At 40.1% G+C, this 16,247-nt stretch overlaps 1 protein-coding gene across 2 annotated transcripts in view; it reads left to right on the forward strand.

Moving 5' to 3' along the window:
- The window catches only part of EPHA6 (EPH receptor A6), a 1,004,780-nt gene that overhangs the window by 529,890 nt on the left and 458,643 nt on the right, over positions 1 to 16,247 (forward strand). The gene's annotated exons all lie outside the window — the stretch shown is intronic.

Below are 16,247 nucleotides of genomic sequence, written 5' to 3' on the forward strand. Positions count from 1 at the left end.
TTTGTGCTTTTCTTGCATCCCAAATTCCATACCTGTTTTACTTTTTCTGGGATCAACTGTAAATATTATAGATCTGGCTGCTTGCTGCAGGTGAAATCTGATATCGAGTAATTATTGGAAGATTTCTATATTTTAAGAGCAGAAGCAACGGAGAAACCCCAACCAAGGAATGGGGTACAAATGTAATGAACTGTAAATATTATTAAAGAGGGTGGTATCTGGTAAACAAGTGCTATAGTAGTGACGTATTTCTTTAATATTTTGAGCAGTGTTTAGTTTGAAAGAGAAGGGGTTCCATGACATCCTTCAGAAAGCGCTTTTGCAATTTAAAATACCTATCTAACACAGCTCTTCCAAGAACATTTTTGTGTAGTGCCATGTAATGTCACTGTGTATTCCCCAAGGATGTATTTGCTTAAAGGGGCACTCTTTAGCCCCAATCTGTCTGTATTCCAGGCCCAGGTCTACAGCCATAGGATGCATTTGTACAATGGAGCCTGGCTAAGGAGATCTGTATACTGTATATATATTAGATCATCTTCCATCTCCCAAGTATGTAACGCTGAAATGGACTGACATCTTAAATTTGCAATAATTTCTTGCTGTTGAATGTAGAATGAAAGAGGATGGAAGAATTTTGTGGACTGTAGGGTTTGTAAATGGGTTTAGACTGGCATAGGTCTTTGTGTTAAGAATACAATTTGGAGAAGCAAAGGGCCCTAAACAGAATTTGGTATGCAAATGCATTTATTGCTGTTCAGGTGAACATGGTCTTTAGAGCATGTCATGTAGACATACCATTGTCGTTGTGTATAAAACCTTTTCTTTGTTTGTTGTCTGAGTGTGATGCTATATGAAACAGATTTAGCTGTACCTTGTGTCATTTTGTTGGAAAGCTATAAAACACAATTTAAATGACAAAAACTGTTTTAATCTAATTTGGGGTATAAAGGTGAAGTAAACATCTGGATTTCATTTAAAAAAGTTTTTGTGTGCTTGGAATGTCAAACACGGTTTAAGAGGCAGAAAGACTCACCCCCATTTTCCAAATGGTATAAATGTATTTTGCAGTATTTTTTCTTTTTTTTTCCACCAGTCTGTCTATTTTTCACTATTTTTGCACTTCACCTTGACATTGCAACTTCCTGGGTCAAACTTTTATGTACTTATATGTAAAACAGGCATAATATGGTTGAAATCTGGCTAAGGGAAACTGTATTATAAGTAAGTCTACTGTCAGTTTTTATAAATAGACCTTTAAAGCACTCTTTGCACTTTTTTGACATGGTGTGCTACATGTTAACATGTGTTATGTTGCACATTATGTAAATTAATTTGAATACACTAAAATCAACCAAAAACTATACCCGCTATACGTTTCCTGCACCGCTCACCACAGTGCAGGTGTGTTGCTTCAGTGAGTTTGGTTGCCGTTAAAAAGGAATGGCACCACAATGCATGCAACCTCAGTTACCAGGCATTGCATTAAAGGAGAAGTAGGGCCAAAGTCCTTTTGGCCCTACTTTTCCTGGGGATCACAGGAGTGCACTTTGTTCTGTACCCCTGTGACCCATATTCAGTGGGCTAAAGCCTGCGGTCGGCCAACATGGATCGGCCTGTCTAGACACTGAAGAGATTGTAACTTTAATGTCAGGATCCGCCCAAATGCATGGACCAGCAGCTGGCTCAGCCTGTCAGCGAGCTGCCAAGAGCCTGAGCCAGTTGCTTCTGCCACCTCCACAGCCTGGTGCTTCAGTGAACACTGGAGGGGCAGAGCCAGTGACAGTCACCTGCTCTCTACTCCGTGAAGATTTATAACTGAACGATCAATGGTCTTTCATCTCTCAGTTCTCATGTAGAGGCACCCAGGGACAGTTGCAGCATCAGACCTAGGTTAGTATGAATGCTTGTTTTTTTTAATTAAATCACAAACTTTTCTTTTAAGCTGAAACAGGTTTAGGAAGTCATTTTGTTTGGCAAAACCTTTTAGCAAAACATAGAAACTTATATAACATTACCTTAAAGTAGAATCATGCTATACTAAATTATAAAATGTGTTGCAGGCTGCCCACACCAGTAAGACTGGACAATTTGTTTTTCTATGTACCTCTGGACCATTCTGTAAATAACTGTGGATCCTGCTAATAGAACTGGATAGGAACATTGTGGATAGGGCAACATTGCTTTTCATTTTGCAGTGAAATTACTGCACCATTGCTGCTGCTGCAGCTGATTAGAACTTGTCATCATTCATAGCCCTAAGAGTAAATTGCCATGCTTTGTTACAGCCATAGTCTTTTAGGTTGACAGCATAGTGTGCTACCAGCAGGTGTCTAGGGAAATTATGTAAAAGCCATGTTGTGTCCTTAACAACCCCCCCCCCCAGTGATGTCAAGCATGGTAAAGGAATGGTAATGGCAATGGCAATGGCAAAGTGCCTTTCTATCACACTAGCAGCAAAAACTAGAGGCTTTAGATGAACCTTATTTACTTAAAAGACTTAAAATTACATTTCAGTCAAAAAAGAAATAGACGCTTTGAAATGCATTTGGGGGTACACAACATATTTGCCCAGGCCTTCTGTTTTTCAGATAGACATAGCTGTAGCACACCAGAACATTCCAATGATTCAAACTTCTTCAGTAATTTTAGGTGCTGATAACACCAGTTTCTACATATGACTATATGGGCTCTCTCTCAGAGAGAGAGTGTGAAACTATCCAGAATAAAATCATGTGACAAGAAGCTCTAGTCCCACTGAGCACCACATCCAAAGCTTCCTAACTGAAGTGGATAACTAAAGATTTCTTAGTTTATTTTTTTTTTCAATGCTTTATACTGTTGTTAGGCATTACCAACTAGAATTTTATGGAAAGCAAAAGTGCTCCCAAATCCCTTCTGACATTCATAGCTCCAGGTGCCAACCTTGGCCAATAAGCTCATCTCCTGCTCAAATCCATCTCAATGTTTATGCCCAGGGCCTCTGACTTAAGTGGTGCAATTTTCTCTTTCTTTCTTTGCAGGAAAGACAATCAATCAATTCCTCCATCAACACAGTCAGTGTGAATGGGGGAGATCCCTCCCATGGGGCTATTGTGTGCTCCCGGGGCGTATGGGAGGGGGATTCCGGGAAGCCGTCCCTGGCGGGAGAACACACCCCGATTATTGCTAGCAGCTATAATTGGATGTAAAAATCTGACATGCTGTTTGTACTTAAAATCGATCGATGGATCGTCTTGGGTACAATCAGCCTGCCCATAGATGATTTGAATCTTGGTCGGTCTATGCTGAGCCATCTATGCCCTTTATAGGGTGAAATTCATAAAAGCCATAGACTCAAGGGGAGTGTTGTATGACTGAATTCCAATAAAGGAGTATGGAGCTGACATTGGACATGTTTATTTAACAATTAATCGAGTTGCGCTTTAAGTCTGTATTTACAAATTCACCTGGCTTTTCATCCAGATCATTGCTTAAACACAGATATTTACAGCAATGTATCAATTCTTTTACCCTGCTTTTCTAAATATGTACATTTTCTTTCTTCTTTTACTTCGTGCTGACAATATTTCCTCAGTAAAATAAGAGATTGTAGGATGGTGGGTCATTGGGTCATAGCTGAATGCACATCTGCACCTAAAAAAAAGATAAAATGATGAAGCCATAAATAGAAGATGTGCAAAAGATTTGTGGAGCCAATTCCATCCGGGTGTTAATTCTGGCAGCCACAGAGAGAAGGCAGTGAAAAAGCACCTACCTATTCCAGGCCCTGTTCCTCTAGAGGGGCTGGCCAGGTTTCTTAGCCAGCCATCAATGTGCAATAAAATAAAGATCAGCAGAGAAAATATGTAGCACCAAATGTTACTTTTTATTATCTCATGACTGGGGCAACTTAAAGCTTTACTAAACCCAGTACCTTGCATTCACTATATCTGGTTTCCACAGAACACAGAACATGGAAATGCAATTATTTTAGTAAATATAAACTGCTAAATACCTTTTTGTCATCAGCAGCATATAGCAGTCTAGTGATGTATATCAGTGTCCAGCAAAGAACATGTTAAAGCTGGTAGGAGGAGTTTTCATTCTGCTCTGGGAGGATGCAGGACCCCGGACCCTTTGTCTGGACAGTGCTGATTGGTCCTGTGCTGATCACAGGCACTCTCCCAAGAAAAAAAAACCTATCTAGTAATACACATGAAAGTGAGCATATGCAGTGTCTCCACATGATATGTCTTATCAGGAGATAAGAGGGAGACACTGGAAGAAGGGGGGGGGGGGATCAGAGAAGTCAGGATCAAGCAGTGTTTTTACACAATGCAGAGGATTAACCCCTTATGTTCCACAGTGAGTATAACAAACATGCTTTACTGCATGTACAGACTGATTTTACTATTGTGGATTTAGTAACACTTTACAGAACAAAGGCACTGAGGTTTACCTAAACTGAGATTTCAGTCTTGAGTGTATGTTAGTGTGTTGTGTAATAGACTGATTCTCCTCCTCTGTTAGCAGAAGATATATCATTGCATTCAGTTGGTACATCTATTTTTGTAGAAAATTCATAATAACAGTTTAGCGTTTGAGCAAAAAGTTAATTACACATAAAACAGATTTACCCACCTATGAGGTGGCTTGGGTCACAAAATAAATGTGTCTGTATCAAAGAGTACTTGAGTGTTGAGGTGTCACAGAGTAAACATTGACTTTTGGTAAATGGTCAAATACTTTAAAGTAGATGTGTACCCTAACCGGATGGTGTTTAGTTTGCTATCAGAAACAAAAATCAAGGTTATCATTCTTTTATTGCATCTCAGTGCTGTTGAATTTCTTGCAACCTATTTGCAACCAGTGTCTCTGTGGATGCTGCACTCCAGAAATGGTTCCATGGCTTTTTTCAGGGTGGGCTTCCCGACAGTCACAGCATCCCATAGTATAATGTGGGTAAAAACCATTCTTCCTTGTAGTCTTCTTTGGAAACCCATGTGACAGGGTGACAATGCAGAAGCACAATTGGGAGACAGGGACAGAACAATGGCACCCCATACCTGGAAGTTCCAGAATAGGGATCTTCAAAGCAGGATCACCAGGTAATTTAACAAAAGCTGCAGATTTAAAAATATTGGAAACTATGTATGCCATTACAATTTAAAGATTATACAAGATTTTAGTGACAGGGTTTATATATATATATATATATATATATATATATATATATATATATTTTAATAAGGCTGAGAAAAATTGATGTGCTCCACAAGCTCCATTTTCCATTTTCCTCAGCGACTCTTCCGGCAAGATACCCTTTGCAAAGCTTCCACTTCCTCCTTAAGGTTACAAAATGAAAAGAGGGTGTCATGCTCCTTTTATGGCGGGTTTGTCATAACGTAAGGTAAATTAGTAACTCAGAAGTCCAGCAGAAAATGAGACATCCTCCTAAGAGGCTCCCTGGTGGGACAAGTGAAGTAAAGCATTATAAAAGGAAAACTGCACCTGAAATGTAGCAAAAAGAATAAAAATCATCATTGTCCTTCCCCTACCAGAATATCAGATTTTAAATAGCAGCCGGTATAAGCTTTTTGTACAGACTTTTTCCTATTATTTGAGGACTTCGGGGTTAGGAAAATCAGAGAATGAGATGGCATCATTTTAATGACAATAAGGGATAACCTTCCCTTATAAGACTTTGCAAAACTGCCTGAACCATCTGAGAAAAAGAAATAAATGTATTCTCTAAGTTACTTAAAAGACTTTATTTTATTTTTGATAGAAGATGTGAATGCACACCTAGCAGCAACCCCAGCTTTCTCACAGGTAAAGAAGAAATAATACTTAAAGTGAGCCTTGTACTACAATGCAGGGCATGCCTAGAACATCAGGCTTCCTTCCCTGATCTAAAATTGACAAATAAAAAGAAAATCCTATCCTGCCCTTGGCTTCTCTGCTAGAGAAGGTGAAGTCACAATCCTTCAGGAAAGACCCTGGGAAGCATGATAGTCCAATCTGCAGATGATGCTCCAGTGCAGAAGTGTCTACTCACGGGATTAGTGACCTTAAGCTTTCTCAGGCTCTTGCTGGCAGGATTGGGACATTACCCTCCCCTAGATGCTGTGAACAAAACCCAAATGTACAGCTATCATGATTTACATGATTGTGTCATTGCTGAGTCAGTGCCTCAGTCTAGGGAGTAGTTGTTGACCCTGGATGATGGCCAAACAAAGATTCTGATGGAAAAAAAGCTTATGAAGACATTGTCAGGAGATCTATTTGAGAGGTAATAATTGCTTGGAAAAGATGCACATGCACATTACTTAATATCATCATAAAATAACATATATAGTGCTAGTCCCACTTTAAACTGAAATTGTTATTGATGTGACTGTTACATTTTTACCTACTCATGTGCCAATTTCAGTAAAATGTTGACATAACTCAGCTATGCTGATTCTTATTTTGGTTTATGTTCTGACCTTTAGGTCAGGTAGTGCAAACTGTATCTATGCTGAATATTTGGGTGGATAAAATTAGTGCCACCACATGCAGCCTAAGACACCTCAGCAGCCTATTGAGAGGCTACTACTTTGTAGTATAGTATATGGATTTCTTATTTAGGTTCCTTAACACTTACATGTGATACGTACAGATGTGCATTGTAAAAAGTTGACAATGACACCCCAAGATGAGTTCACTAAATAAAATTTAAAAAAAATGTACCTATCTCTTAGTGCAACAGATTTAGAAAACAAAATATGCATTGTGTTAGAAAAAAAAATCAGATGGGTGCAGTTTCTGACCCATTAAAGCATTTTGAGGACCTGTTGAAAATGATTGAGTTATGCACCACAATGAGTTGCAGCACACCAAAAAACACATATGAGATTGAAGTTGCTTTATGGGTAAAGCAAGGATTAGCATTCTGTGAATTGCCAGGTCTGCTGGAGCCCAATTTAACAGGGTGATAGTATACATATCACACGATACCAGTTCTCACATGATGTAATAGTAATAGGTTCACTTTAACCCACATTGACCAGATTATTTGAATAAAGCTGATTACATTTACATACACACCTAACAATTTAATACAATATTGTAAAGTCCTTGTAAACACATATTGCATACAGCATATCTATTTTTCATGTCTGTCACTTGTGTAGTTAGGTGAGTATAGAATTACAATGTTGGACTCTCTGACACCACTACCTGAAGTTCATACATTATTTAATATTCATGTTATGACAGCTGTAGGTTTATAGTCCAGCCCATTGTTTAGCATTAAGGTATATTTGCCTTGTATTACTCTACATTGAGCTTAACAGAGGAGGCTGACTAATGAATGACTGTGCAGTCACCTGGATACACATGTGTAGTAGAGCACAGGAAGGATTTACAAGACATTTTCTGCATTAGCGGGATACAAAGAAAGAAAAGGCGTATATTATAATTCTGTAAAATGATAGTAGGGATGAGTGGAGTGATCCACCTATTTTGCTGTTGGCTCTTAGTTTGTGTTCATTGAGCTATTGCATCTTTAAAAAGTTTTTTTGGCCATACTTCTTTTGTGGGTCACTGGAGTGCAATTATTTTTTCTCTTCTGTGAACCAGAACTAACTTATAGCAGGCTATTGCCTGCTCTCAGCTAACATAGCAGAGCCGCTCCGGGCTCTGGAAGGATCTCAATAACATTGCTGAGATTCACCTAGCTGCCTGATTGACAGCTGTCTCAGCTAAGCCCACCCTCTCTCCTGCCTGCTGCTGTCATGGCTCTACTCTCTGAGCAAATTGAGAGCTGAGCGATCAGTTGTCATGTGATCTCTCAGTTCTTGAGCTTAAAGCCGATGTGAGACAGCTGTGCCTGCCCTGTCAGTGGCTGTGCGGATCTGCCTATCCCGCTGGTCGTCGCACATGCAGCATTCACCAGGGACAGGATCACTCATGCTGTCAGCTCAGACGTATCGGGAAGATTTACACAGCAGCTACCAAATAACTAGTGTGGATGTGATGTCTGATACAAGCCTCTGTCTGTGAGTGCAATCTTTTTATTTTGTTTTAATTATTGCTTAATAAAAGGTAAGTGCACTATGAGTTTGTATGTGCGCTCTCTCTTTTCCTTTTGCCTCGTCTTCAGCTTCCAGGACCCGCTGGTGATTTGGGAGCTGCAAAGTTCTGTGGGATTGAGTTACCTTCTGCTACTTGTTATGAAGATATCCTGAGGTTGTGGATTGTTGATTCACACATACAGACTATCCTGAGTGTTCGCGGAATGACTAGCTATACATTCATATCAGTCCCTGCCCTCTAGGAACTTACAATTAAAAGTCCCTTCCTGACATGCATACATACATATACCAGAATAGGTATACTAGGGCCAATTTAACTACCAGTATGCCGTTACAGTGTGGGAGAAAGCATACACAAGCACAGGGAGAGAATACAAACTCCAAGCAAGTATTGTCCTGCTCGGGATTTGTACCCTATCACTGCAAGGTAGAAGTACTAACCACTAAGTCATTGTGCTGTTGGGAAACTGAAATAATGTCACTGGAGAACCCTTATGATGTCATTATTTATAATGGTAGTAGGCAATGACATCACCAGACCTGCCTCATCACTTAAGTTTTGGCTGCTTCACCTCCAAACATATCTTTATTTTTGTTTATCATTGGCACATTTCTGCATCAGTCAGGTCTAGCCTGGCCATTCCAGCACTTGTCAGAAGGAAAGCCGTATCTGAGAGGCTGTATCCTATGTGCTTCTGTAGAATGGGACATTTCCTCACAGCCGGTGCTCTGTTCCATACTTGGCTCTAAGTGCTGTAATTAGTAGACTGGGGAGCAAATATATACACATTAGTACACAGTTGGGCTATTTGGAGTTTGCTCACACAGCTAAATGTGAGCTGGTAAAAATTATACACCAGGGCTATTTTTTAGCTCCGGTCTGTCAATGATACCGGCCATGTTTAGTGAGGTGAAAGCATTTCCTGTTTATGTGTTTGTAGGATGAGGCCATGCAGCAAATAAGATCACAATAGGTTGTCAAGTACATCAAAGTTAATATTGTGCGGATAATTGAGAACTTCAACCCGCGGCCACAAATTACTGCAGCTCTTTCCTGTCTGAGCAGACACTTTGTTATAGCTGCTTCTGCTTTGTATGCATCTCTACCCCTCTTCCGCCTTTCTGTAGAGGCCACCAAGCCAACTAAAGGTGCTGACATGATGTCCTGGCATTATAATAAATGAAAAGTGCTAGCCTGGTTTAGTGGCTCCTTGTAGCTCGACATCTAACCTATTTTACCACGGTATTTATTGTATTATCTGAAGAGCTGCACAACGCCGAATAGCAGAATTGTTCTTCTGTAATTTTTAAATATACTCTGCTTTGTTTGCTTTAGTCGTCTTTGCAGGGGGAGATATTAGGCAAACTCTGCTTTGTTTACTTTAGTCATCTTTGCAGGGGGAGATATTAGACAATCACAGAGGGTTTTTTTTCATGGCATCCCTGAATGTTGTTTTTTAGCAATTCTGATAAAGTTATGGAAAATGCTGTCAGTCAAGCACCTTAATGAAGGTGCATCTTTATTAAGTGAGATAAAGTAGCAAATATAATAAAATTTGACCAGCCTGAAGTAAACAGTGTGACTCCAAAGGACGGCCCGACCGCTCTGAAGGGAGCGGAGATCGGAGAATGCTCCTGTCAGCTTCGAATCACTTGGTGTCAGCGTACCGGCGTCCCGGGTGGCGTCATCACGGCAAGCAAAGGGCAGAAGGCAGTGACATGTTTTGCGCAGTTGCATTTTTTAAGTCTCATGACTTGACAAAGCGCAACTGCGCGAAACATGTCGTCTTAGTAACCCTGCATATGCTCCCAGCTGAAGCTGGTGCCGGACACTGCCTTCCGCCCTTTGCTTGCTGTGAAGATGCCACCCGGGACGCCGGGACGCTGACACCACGTGATTCGAAGCTGACATGAGCATTCACCGATCTCAGCTCCCTTCAGAGCGGACGGGCCGTCCTTTGGAGTCACATTGTTCACTTCAGGCTGGTCAAATTTTATTATATTTGCTACTTTATCTCACTTAATAAAGATGCACCTTCATTAAGGTGCTTGACTGAGCGTTTTCCACAGCGCCTATTCTTTTCAGTTCTCTTCATCATGCAAATGATTAACAAGGCAGCAGTGGTGAGCTCATGATCAACTGTTCACATGCTTCCACCTGGAGTGGCCTCTCTGCGCTCAACTGTATGAGTTTTTCTGATAAAGTTATGCTGAATTGTCCAAGACTCACCTCTACTTCTTTATTTTTAATGTGATCATCCACACTATGTGGACATCCATATGCATAGTCTTTTCTGCATTACTTATGTGCCCCCGCATCATTTTAATTCCAGTGTCAAGGAGGAGTATCTTGTCACAGTCCAGTCTATTTGAAAAAAAAAACTTTTTAAAATAATTTTTACAGTTACAAATGACAAATTCTTAAATAAACTTCAGCTGCACAACTTGACTTGGGGTACAGACTAGAAGTACAGATTAGTTAGGTGTCGCACATGGTATTTTTAACCCCTATTACAATAGAACTGATGAACCTTCCTCTGAAGAAGGTCCTGCATGATACAGACAATTCCAGGTAGCTGATGACAATTAAGGTGAGGTACTCCTCCCAAGCCCTGGGTAGTGTAGTGGGAGAACCCTAGCCAGGGAACCCTCTTCATTTAGTTTAGTTCAGCCTCTCACAACCATGGTTCCATGTAATCCTGGGGTTCCTCCTTTGGTTGATCACTGTTCCTTGAGAAATGAGCAATGGCAAATCAATTTTTTGCCTACACTGACCAGCAATGCAAGAGCACATTTTTAACACTGACCACTAATGTTAGGGGCCACTTCAGTTTTGACTGTCTATGTTTCTTTTCTGTTTTTAGTATTCATTTCAATTCAGAATTATTCTTGTTACACAGTGCTGGAAGGCATAACAAAGTATCTGTCCAGGGTGTCAGATATACTAGGTATGTTATGTATTCTTATATTTAAAATGTTTAGTGATTCCGCTAATGTACTGTGAACTGTAGGTATAATTACTTTTAGCAAGGGTTCCTCAAGACCTGAAAAATATTCCAAGGATTCCTCCAGGGTATAAGGGTCCTTTTATGCTGTAAAATCCACTCCATTCAGCAGGGGATTGGTGAACTGAATTGAAGCTGAATGTGACATCCATGCCCATTCATTTTTTTTGTCCACATTTTGATAGCAGGTTCTGGGAGACCAGTAATGGCTCTATGGATGGCCATATGTAAATAAAATTGTGTCTTTTTACATCAGGCTACCTCCATTTAGATCCAGAAAACAGAAAAGTTATTTTCCATTTTTTGTTGCATCTGTTCTGCCTGTCCATAGACTGGCATACAACTTCTGATCAGGTCTGCTTGAAAAACTGACAGGTGGACCTAATTGGTCAGCCCGTGTGAGGCCTACAGGTTAGGAAAGGCTGGTCCGGGTAATACATTCCTATGCGCATAGAAGCAGGTACAGCCAGTTGTTAAAATTATATTAAAGGTTTTTCCACAAGAGTGCAGAGAAAACAACAGGTTTTCTTTGAGCCCTGTTCACACTTAATCACAGCCTTCCAATGAGCTGCAGTGTAAAAATGTGGAGCATTTTTCCATCCTGCACTGCAGCTCATCCACAGCTCTGTTTCTGCCTGTGTTTCTACACACTGCAGCTCAGCTGTGGTGCATAGAAATTAATGAAATGTCATACTGGGACATTTTAATAAAGCTAAAAAATAAATAGTGCTCTGTGGTTTAAAAGTGCAAGGCATTTCCGGCTAAAACCAAGACTTCCTTTATGGTAAAATGCAGTGTATTACCTAAAGCCTACATTTTTGTGTTGTTATTTCTACTGCTGATGTGAGCACTTACCTATTGGGCTGCTTTTCAATGTTCAGAAGTCTTCCTTTCTTCCTGAATCACGTAGTCCTCATAACACTAACCCCATTTTCACGTATAAGGGTGGCTCCTTGAAGGGACCTATACAGAAACTGTTGGTGTACTCAAAGGAAACTACAGGGTGACACAATGACATTTCCTGTGTCTGTCAGTGCACAAGAGCATTTAAACTGTGGCTTGTCTGCATGTTTTTGTGATGGTGCTATGATTTATGGGACATATACCCCCAAAGAAGGGGATTGGAGGGAAGTGGAAGAAGTAATAAGAGTGCATAATCTGCACATAGGGACCTGAGGATGCGGCTGTGATATGCAAGTAAAAGTTAGCATTCTTGGCCCCTTTTATTGGAAACATTATTTCAAGCTGAATTGGTTAATACTTGTGGGGAGGTGCAGTGTGGTTCTGTCAGTAAATACATATTTACTATATTTAAATAGTCCATGTAGCAAAACTTCAAACCTTTATTAAGCAGAATGCCAACATTACAAGCAACCCGGCAGGAGAGCGCTGCTTAGGGAAATATAGTTCAGTTCAAATGCAGCGATGCAGTGGGAGGAAGTGCACTGGCAGCATCTGTTTCAGACGGCGGAGTGTGGCCTGGCTGGTCTGGTTCCAAAAGGGGAGGCTTCCTAGCAGTATAGTGAGTTCCTAGCCTGGCCCTACTCATCTAGAATCTTTCCCAGTTGCTGATCACTTTCCCTGTCAGCCAGAGTCTCTCTCCCTACACTATCCACTTGCACAATGCTGGCCACTGAAGTGAGCCAGGGCTTTTTGTAAACACTGCCCTCACTAAAGATGGCCACCAGAGTCACTTGGGACAGAGACATCCAACCGGATTATTTCCCAGTGACCCAGAAAAGCATAGAGAAACCATGCTTCTCCTGACTTCCTCTCCAGGCTGTGGTACCTCCTACACTGGAGAAAACACACTGCACCTGCCTACATACTGATTGACAACATAAAAAAAACAGAATAGGGGAGTAATATTTATTAGATGTGTGAAGATAGTCCAGTCAAATAGGTTCCTCAGTAACTGTGAAACCCAGATACATATGTACTTTCTTGCTGCTGTACCTGATTTAGTCTGTAGAGTTTAGTGCATTAGGTACTGTGCGATAGCTCTTTTGTTTGCATTTTATGTATGAGTGTATAGAGTCGTTTTTTGCTTATAACACAATGCTTGGAACTTCATTTGTTATCACAGTCTGTATTCAGGGCTCAGTTGCAAAAATAAAACTACCTTTAAAACATTATATTTACCTTTAAGATTCCGTTTTGTCAATAGTCAATTCATTTTAGGCCTGCGCCAAATGATTTCAGAAATTAATCTGGACCCTATATGCATTACACATAGAGGAAAAAAAACTGTGTTATTTTAATACAAAGTAATTTCCTGTTCTTCAAAAGGTACATCTTTGTGTACGTTGTTATATAAAGCTTTCCAGTAAACCTTACAAGATGAAAGCTATAGCTCAGTACATTATGAGCAATACAGAACTATAGAAGGCATTAAGTGAAGGCTGACAATGCTTGAAATGCTTCAAGATAATGCAAAACAGCTATACAGGTCATCTGATACCATGCCAGGATTAAGCAGGAAATCATTTCCTACCTGCCCCTTTAGCTGCAAACTGCCTAATTGTTTCAGCTTTGGAATCATTACCTGTCTAGCTCGACGCCCCATACCAGGCCCACCATAGTCTTTCTTACAGTCTTGACAGACCCAAGCCTGTACCTTGCATCCTGGGTACTACAGATGGTAGTATGATATGATCATTTGATTTGAACATTACTGGTGGGGGTGTGAAACCACTGTGTACTATTCCATTATTGCCCCAATGTGATTAATTGACATCATTCTGTTGTTGCCGAATCCTTGTAAATAAATAAACGAACAAATAGGTAAATAAAGAAAAGGACAAAGAAAGTTTTTATTTCTCAAAAGGAATGCTTTTGGAACTTCTAAAACATAGCACTTTTGCAAAGTTGTAGTACTGCCATCTTTAACATCAGGTATGCCTATTGACTGATGGCATTTCCTAGATACATAGGGCACATGACCTGATGATTTTATGGATGGATTAGAGAGGTTTGTGCCTTTCATTTTTGAAAGTGAGGTAAATATGTAACTATAAGTGAGAGAAGATGTGTTGATGATCCATCTTTTGTCTGCTTCCTAGAACTCCACTTAAAGTATAACTAAGTAAAGTAAATTCCATTTTAGTGATGGGTGGAGTGAAGAGAGATTAGAACATCTGTTAGTTTTTTATTGCTTGCATACTGTACAATCCAATGAGAGCACCAAACAAACTTCCAACAATCCAAGGTAATGTAATGAAAAAATTATTCATAGCAGAATTAAACCAACATTTTTCTGTGGCTAAACACACTCCCTCTCCATCAGGCTTTTGGGATTTTGACTGTGCTTAAATGGACTAAGTAGATACCAAATAAATTTGTGATGTGCTGTTTGAAACTGTTTTAGGAGGGTAGGTTATACTAGGGTTAGTGAATGCAGCAATCACTGGATTGTATGTACAGTATTTGAATTCTCAACTCTGGGTCTTTTTCCTGTTCTTGAGGGTAGTCTCCGTTTCATGGAGTGCTGCCGAACTGGAGCCACTGGGGTTTATTTACAAAAGCTGGAGAGTCCAAAATCAGACTCCCTTCTGCATAGAAACCAATCAGCTTCTAACCTCAGCTTGTTCAATGAAGCTTTGGCAATGAAACCTGGAAGCTGATTGGTTTCTATGCAGAAGGGAGTCTGATTTTGGACTCTTCAGCTTTAGTAAATAAACCCCACTGTGTCCAGTGACAGTTTAAGGGACCCTTAGATAATCTGAATCCAGCATTTGTTCTTGTGTTAATCTTTTTATTGCTGTCTGTATTCCCATTAGGGATTCATACTCTCTATTTGTCCTGTTCACTGTTTTCCCCAAGAGTAAAAGTGAAAGAAAATCCCACATTTTTGGTTGTCACCAGAACAGGAATAAAGCAGAAATCTTCCAATGGAGACACTAGTTTTGATAACCCCGGAGACAACAAGGGATTACCTCACTTTCAGGTTTTGGGTATGGGATAGGAAATGAAGAAAAATCTCCCCAATGAGGCACAGATGACAAAAAAAAAACCCTGACAATCATTATAACCCTTCCTTACTCTAACAGAAATGAAAAAAAAAATGTTTTGCCTATAGTTCTACTTTAAAAAGCAGCATACAAGCTCTCAAAACACTTTCACTAGCCTCTGTAGCTGGAGGTACCTAGGAGTAATTAATCTAAAAAGGTAAAAGGACTCTGAAGTCAGGTTTTATCCATTTTAGAAACAAATTACAGCACCTGATGTTTGTTTACACTAGAAGGCTAGCAGGCTGCCAGGTCACTACTGCCAAAAGTAGCGAGGTGAAATGATTTGGGTGTCTCTGGTGAAAAATTTGAGGAAGAATTTTTCAACAGTGCCTGTAGCTAGTGAGGTCAGCAAGGGCTTGTTCCAAAGTCTATCCACTGCTTGTTGAGAATATGTAGATATTGAAATATTTGTAATCTAAGTACAGCTTCATTTTTAATAAGGAATCAGCTTAGAAATGATACTTTATGAGCATGAGATTATCTACACCTGACCTACACTCACAGTACAATGGTGCAGATAGTGACTCTGAGTCACTGACAGACATGGTCCTGGGTAGGGGAGGGGCACTGAGGGCATCTTGGAGCCCACAGTTGGGCTTTAATGCGAACTCTAGACTAGAAATTGAAAATGAAGAGGAAAGAGAAAGTATAATGAGTATAATTGGGGTAAAATAGTTATGATGTTTTATCAGAGTATACCAGGATTATAAGAAGTAGTAAATTCTTGGGACTGCACAGTCATGCAGATAAAATAGGCAAAAGGGTCTCAGTCAGCATGTGCCTTATGAATAGGTTCCTGCAGCTATTCAGTTAGTGTGGGAGCAATTGGGGAACTCTGGTGTTGTACTTTGATGGTCCCTATACCTGCAAGGAAAGCTGGATTCACACATACGTGCTCCAGTTGCACCACCTTTCTGACATGCACTGCTATTTCTATATAAATCCCTTATAATGCATGTCCACAGAAAATAGTTATGATGTTTTATCAGAGTATACCAGGATTATAAGAAGTAGTAAATTCTTGGGACTGCACAGTCATGCAGATATTATAAGAAGTAGTAAATTCTTGGGACTGCACAGTCATGCAGATAAAATAGGCAAAAGGGTCTCAGTCAGCATGTGCCTTATGAATAGGTTCCTGCAGCTATTCAGTTAGTGTGGGAGCAATTGGG

The sequence above is a fragment of the Staurois parvus genome, unplaced genomic scaffold (assembly GCF_062004578.1).
Source record: "Staurois parvus isolate SC_StPar_1 unplaced genomic scaffold, SC_StPar_1.0 ptg000299l, whole genome shotgun sequence".
Lineage (NCBI taxonomy): Eukaryota > Metazoa > Chordata > Amphibia > Anura > Ranidae > Staurois > Staurois parvus.